Below are 7,287 nucleotides of genomic sequence, written 5' to 3'. Positions count from 1 at the left end.
ATAAGCAATGGTTCCCCAGGTGTCTGGGGCCCCAAGACTAGGAATGGCACAGGGCCCAAGCTAGGAGTAGAGAACAGCAGGGGAGATGGAAGGGTGAGCGCGGCTGGCTGAGTCAAGGCGCAGAGGGCTGCACAGTAGACTTACCCCAAGAGAGGCCTGAGGGCGGGAGAGTGGGCCGGGAGAGTTAGCCAGTGGTGCAGGTCCGGGAAGCAGGGAGAGCGAATTTTTGATAATTTTATACGATATATTTTGACCATATTTAGACCCCTCCCCTATCTGCATCCCTCTTGTAGCCCCCTACAGTTCATTTCATGTATTCTGTCATATATGCTAAAGTCCTATCCAGCCAAGTTTGTGTCCCACCCTTAAAGGAAACCAGCCCTCCCTTTCACATTAGTTATCAGTTGCCAACAGTTCCTCAAGCTAAGGTTGTGGCTTCTGACCCACTTCCCCATTTCTATGCTAGAATTTTATCTGGCTTGCTCTACCATGCAACCTCAAAACCCTTGAAAATTTTAGCATTTTTATGACTGTTATTTTAATTTCTTTGCACTGGGGTTCTTCTGGATAGTTCCCATTTTAGAATACTTCTAAAAGACTGGTGGGATTTTGTGGGAACCTGTTGTCTTGGTTTTTCATATTATATGTGTTTTTGCATTGTGACCTGGTATATGGATTTCTTTTGTTGGTTGTGTGTCTAATATGAAACTGTAGCTTGCCTTCCTTGAATTGAAATTTGATTCTGTTTTTATTGTTATTGTAGCTTGGTTGCTTTCTCATCTGGCATGAATAGTTCCTTAGTTTGTACTTCAGGTTCTTCTTGGTTTTTGTTTGAGGGATGGTCTGCATCCAGGCTGGTCCAGTATGTGAGGTACGCAATCACAGCTAGGACTGTGAGTATGCACATGGTGGCAGGTTAGACTGGTTTTAGCTAGCTCACCAGACTATTCCAGAGCTGGAACAGAGCTTTCCAGGCCTAGGAGGTCTGCTGTATTCATGCCTCTATAGTCCTTGTAGACATTCATCTTTCTTCTAGTAAACCATTATCCAAAGTTCATTTTTCCTGGTTAAGAAAATAGAAATCAAAGCATTGAGACTATAGGGGAAAATGGGTTTGGAGGAAGTGATGACTTTAATGTGTGGGTATCTTAAAGCTAAGATTACTGTCTTTATAAATCTTATCTCCACTTGAGTGCCATGTGGAATTATCTAAACTTATTTGTGATAAAACCTCTGCACATGTTATTATATATACTCAAAGGACTGAAAAAGTAGAACCTGTACCTAAATCTACAACTTAAAATGGAAAATTAACTAAACTGATAAAAAAAATTGCATTTCAATCATGAAACCTCACTTATTTAAAAAGAAAAGTTGGAAATCTCTTTCCAAGAATTTAGTTTGCTGCTAGGATTTTCATATATCCTCCTGCCTAGTTTTAAGTGTCTGTCTTTCTGCCATGTATCAGAATTTAAATGTATAACAAATATGGTTCATCTCAGAGACTGTTACCTTGGATTCTATTAGCATTCCACAAAAGCTGAAGGTATAAAACAGGGAGCAGTGTGAAATCCATTGTCACAGTTTTCTGCTCCTTTTCCCACACTGGCCTGGGCATTAGAGTCAGTATGAAAAACCCGAGATGACAGCATTATTTTTAAATCCTCAGATTTAAAGATTTGGAAATACGTTATTTTGTCAACTGTAGAAAAATCAGTAATTCCATGGTACTCTCCAAGTCCTGAATTGTACTCAGAAAGCTATTCTAGTCTCTTTGGGATGACTGAGGAATGAGCCTGGCTACGGTGGATTAGGGGTGAAGCTGTGCAAGGACTTCTTTAGACCTGTTGAGTTTATAACAAGGTAATCTGTTTTAGTCCTGCTGCCTTTGCAGCAAATGAGTAGAAAACTATGCAGTGCAAGTGGGCATTTATCAGTTATTGTTATAAAATACAGGATTGAGCCTTTATACACTGTTCTTTTCATTCAAATTTGTAAAAGCTTTTCCATGTTTAGAAGATTATTCCTCCTATTTCAAGCTTTCATATCCACATCTCTATAAGTTAAAAAAAAAAAGTATTCATGCCTAAGTACTTAGGAAGTGAGGAATAAGTTGGGCTTCTCACATAATACTCACTTTTCTTTACCAGGTGTTAATAAAATAAGACTATGGATTTACAGACAGAATTAAGTGAATGATTTTATTTTTTTCATTTTGATCATAATAAATTAGACGAATTTGATTGTAAAATTAATGAAACTGCTGGGGTATGAATCACTTGTCATAAATAGATATACTGAAAAGTGGTCTGGTGTGGCTTATTTCCTCCTATTCTTTATCCAGAATGTACACATATTTACTTTGGGGAGATGGAAGAGAAAAATCATCTAACATTCCCCCTGCATGACTTGGTAGCAATAACACCTTTCTCTTTTGGAGTAGATGCTCTGTGCTCACCACTCATGGCTTTTGAAAGGTGTCTTTAGCCTGAGTTCTGGGCAGGCTATAAAGTTTTTCTCAACATTTTCTTTCTTATAGGATGTCATGCAGCATTTTTAAAAGCTGTAAGGTTCTTAAATAGGGATAGGCTTTCTTCTTACTTTACATAAGATATAGGGAAACAGTTTAGTTTCTTAGGGTCTCTATTTTCTTGACTGTGAAGGAAGTAATGCATGACAGAATTTTAAGATAAGTAGAAAAGACCCATTTTATCTCTGTATATGAATTTGTATAAACATATATCACAATCATTTTGATGACTTGCTACTCAACTGTTTAGCTATTCTACTATTGATCTAGGTGTTTCTTTTTTTAAATCTGCTTTATTGAATTTTTGTGTATTTTATACAGAATATCTCAAAGAAACTTAATCATCTTTATACTCCTGTCCCCACTGGCACACTTCTACAGCCCCCCTCCCCTCCCCGATGGAACCCATATAGACCTAGGTGTTTCTTAAGAAATAAGTTCAAAATTCTAGTTTGGTATACCTTCTTCTCCATGAATTATAGTTCTCTAGTGTAATAAGTGCATAGATTATTTTTGCTACCTTTTTAACATGCTATTTTCCAATGAAAACAGTCTTCATGTCTTGCTCACTGATTTTTACAGTGTAATATTTATAATTTAATCTCACATTAGTTTTTATAAAACTAATTGTAGAAAAATGTTGCTACATAATTTCTAATCACATCAAACCAATGATGTAATTATTTCATAATACAGGTCCAACAGGATCTGTTATTTAATATTTTTCTTTATCCTGTGTTGAGCATTCATTTCTAATTACTAGGGGGTCTACTAAGGAAGATTTAAAACTTAAAAGATGTGGAGAAAAAGTACTTTTCTTATAAAAATGTATATTTAAAGGCATTAAAGATGTCAGAATACAGAGCTGGAGAGATGGCTCAGTGCTTAAGAGCACTGGCTGCTCTTACATAGAACCCAGGTTCGATTCCCAGCAGCCACACGATGGCTGACAACCATCTGTAACTCCAGTTCCAGGAGAATCCAATGCCCTCTTCTGACCTCCGTGGGTATTGCACAACACAGGTGCACTTACACACATGCAGATAACACTCATATACATAAAATACAAATAATAGTTTTTAAGTTTTTTTAAAAAGATGTCAGGTAATCCTTAAAATTTTGCCATTCATGGGGAGTAAGAGTTACTGATAAGTTTTACATTATATTTATCAGATAAGTATATATTGAAATTTTACAGAAGGTATAAAACTGTGCCTAAAGTTTGCTAGCCATTAGGAATTGTGAAATAGAATAGTTCATTGAGTCATTTTTGAATTTGGTCACTATGCATGAAGGTTTTATGTGTTTGGTATGTTACAAATCAAATTGAAAGTTTCTGCTTAAAAGTTCTACAAATAGAGACCAGACATAGTGGTGCATGCCCTTAATTCCAGCAAATGGGAGACACAGGCAGGTGAATCTCTGTGAAATTGAGGCCAGAGTGGTCTATATAGTGAGTTCCAGGCCAACTGGGGCTACAGGGAGACCCTGCTTCAAAAAAAAATAAAAGTTCTACAAATAGAAGAACCACTTTTACAAAGTCAGTTTTTCTTATATCCCTCTTACAAATGTTCTCAATGTCTGTCAATATGAGCAGCAGCATTTAATGGTATGGCTGGCCCTCAAAACATTTATTCACATCATGACAACATGAGGTTTCATGGCTGTTAAAATCAATGCAGCTTACAGCTTATGAAGCCCTTCTCTATACATGCCAACTTCATTTTGACAGCAACCCAGAGCAGGGGCATGTATGCAGATAAGGCATTTGTTATTTCTGCTTACTCAGCATCCCAAGGGCCCTACCTGGCAAGACTACAAAGAGGTTGTAGGAAGGGCTCCACATTTGTGTTCGAGTTATTTAGAAGAGCAGAGCCAATAAAACACATATATAAAAGAGGGTTTACTATATTGGCTTATACATCCAGAGGCTAGATAATTTGCAGGCTGGGGATCCAGAGAACCAATAGTTGGTCAGTCCATGAAGCTGAAAGCCTCAGAACAAGATGAACAGTGGCAGCCCCAGTCCTAGGGAGAAGCCTGGAGGCACCCTGTGGGGTCAATGGTGTGAGTCCACATTGAAAGTTTAAAGATTCTGGGGTTTCATGTCCACGTGATAACAGCAACTATATAGAAACTCACTCAGGAAATGGAGTCCAGATGCACTTCTGGCTGCCTCTTTCTTCTGCTTTTGTTCACCTGGACTCCCAGCCTACTGGACAAAGAAACCGACATTTCCTTCAGAAGTTATTCCACATACCAGTAACCTCACCTGAATCTACTAGTCATCTCTTAATCCAATCAAGTTGGCAGCCAAGATTAACCATCACTGCCCCCTCTCCTGAATCAAAACCTCCACTGCCTTGGCAGCTCACACACTCATGTGACTGAGGCTCAGCCTATCACAACCCTGTTGGGACTGTTTATTGGACCAGTACAAATCAGAGCAGCTAAGCGGCATTTAAAATTCATTCCCACTGGGGCAGTTTGCATTCAGACTATACTTCTTGATAATAGAACCATATCTGTAATTCCAGTACATGGGAAGTAGAGGCAGGATGTTTAAAACCAGCCTCTACTATGCAGTGAGTTAGAGTCTACCTGGGTTACCTGAGAACTAGCTTTAATAACCAGAAGAGAAAGGAAAAAGGCAGCATAGTATCCTGACTAGAATCATGAATCCTTTGTTCCTACCCATTTCCCCCAAGATTTTGAGCCTTCCCTTTCAAAACAGCCGTCCCATATTTTTTTAACTCACTCACTCCCAGCATGTTTAACTTCAGTGGAGTAGGTTTTGGTTGTTAACAAGCCATAACACAAGTGACTATAGCAATTATTGCTATTCCCTATTTATAAGTAAAGGAATAGAGCCTTATTGAGGTTTAAATAATTTGCTTCAATTATAGTTATGCAGAAAAAAACCTCATCTAGACCCCATGTCTCCTACTTAAGGGCTGTTTCCTCACAGTGGGCTGCTTTCCCAGTTGATTTCAATAACCTCTGCAGATTGGCAGCTGTACTTACTTCCTCCTCCATCTCCTTGCAGGACTTAATCCCATTCTCCATTATGGTGCTTACTTGCTTGATGTCAAATTGGTCTACAAATAGAGACCAGGCATAGCGGTACATGCCTTTAATTCCAGCAAATGGGAGGCAGGGGCAGGTGATTCTCTGTGAAATTGAGGCCAGCGTTGTCTATATAGTGAGTTCCAGGCCAATTGGAACAGGGAGACCCTGCTTCAAAATAAATAAATAAATAAAACACCAGAGTGTTGAAAGAAGAAAATCTTTCAAAAAAAGATTTCTTTGAAATCGTTACAGTTTATCAAATATACAATGGAGTGATTGGGTGCATAGTCAGTAACAAAAAAAAATTTAATAATTGAACACAGGAGCCCATAAACTACTCATTTAACTGAACATACCAATATGGGAGTAAATCGGTGCTAAAATTTCAAACTGGTTTCTTAAAGTAACACCTGTGTTCTTTACCAATCACATTTTAGAATATTTTAAATGAAATGATGTTCTTGAATATATAAAAGCAAACATACAAATGTATCATTTGACATGCACTTAATGCATAGCTGTTCTGTGCCAGGCTCTTATTATAGAGATAAGCAATTAGTTTCCTTCTTTAAGAAGTCCCAGAGGGGGTGATTAGAGATGATTCTGCAAGAGCCCTGACTGCACTTGCAGAAGACTTGAGTTCAGTTCCCAACACCCATATGGCTGCTAACAACATATTAGCAGTTCCAGGGGATCCAACACCCTCTTCTGGTCTCTGCAGGCACTGTATGAGATAGGTACACTTATATACATGCAGAGGAAACACCCATGCACATAAAATAAAATAAATACAACTGAAAAAACAAATAAGTCTCATGGACTGCTGGGGGAACAAATGATTCCACAGCTCAGACACTGGAGCTGTGGGAAATAAACAATGTTAACCTGAAAATGATGAGAGTAGCAGGTCTGCTGTCCACTGTGGAGGTGCAGCTCTGGACAAGACAGCAGCCACAGTCCTCTAAAGCTGGAGAAACAGCAGCCACAGCCCTCTTAAAGCTGGAAGAACACAGCTGGCCTGGAACTCACTATGTAGACCAGGCTGGCCTTGAACTAAGAGATCTGCCTGCCTCTACCTCCCAAGCACTGGGACTAAAGGTATTCACTTTTTTAAAAAAATGTTTATTTGTATAATTTTTTAAATTGACTGTATGTGTTTATGTCCACATTATGTGTATGTGGGTACAGGTGCCCCTAGAGGCCAGAGGTGTCAGATTCCCTGGAGCTGAATTTACAAGCAGTTATGAGCTGCTGGACCAATGTGCTGGGAACCTAACTTGGGTCCTCCAGAATGGCAGCAAGCACTCCTATCTGCTGAGCTATCTCTCCAGCCCCACCTTTACTCTTAACACAATTCTTTTTAAAAGGTTACACTGGAGAGATGGTTCAGTGGTTAAGAACACAGGTTGTTCTTGCAGAAGACCCAAGTTCGAATCCCAGCACCCACATGGCAGCTAACAACTGTCTGTAACTCCACAGATGCAACAGCCTCTTCTGTCCTCCACAGGCATTACATGACACAGGTGCACTTACCTACATGCATGCAATACACACATACACATAAAATAAAAATAACAAATTTTAAAAAAATTTAAATACAAAGATAACTTTCATACTAGTTTCTTTGCTTTTGTAACTTAATTTTATGGTTCTCTTAATTGTTATTTTATGAATTATAGACAGTATAT

The 7,287-nt window shown here is 38.7% G+C and overlaps 1 protein-coding gene across 3 annotated transcripts in view; it reads left to right on the top strand.

Annotated features, from left to right (window-relative positions):
• Positions 1–7,287, top strand: part of Magi2 (membrane associated guanylate kinase, WW and PDZ domain containing 2) — a 1,650,859-nt gene that overhangs the window by 1,120,316 nt on the left and 523,256 nt on the right. The window lies entirely within an intron of this gene.

Source organism: Nannospalax galili, unplaced genomic scaffold (genome assembly GCF_000622305.1).
Source record: "Nannospalax galili isolate Female #2095 unplaced genomic scaffold, S.galili_v1.0 scaffold312, whole genome shotgun sequence".
In the NCBI taxonomy this organism is placed as follows: domain Eukaryota; kingdom Metazoa; phylum Chordata; class Mammalia; order Rodentia; family Spalacidae; genus Nannospalax; species Nannospalax galili.
The sequence above is the reverse complement of the archived record's forward strand: the minus strand, read 5'-3'. Positions and strand labels throughout refer to the sequence as shown.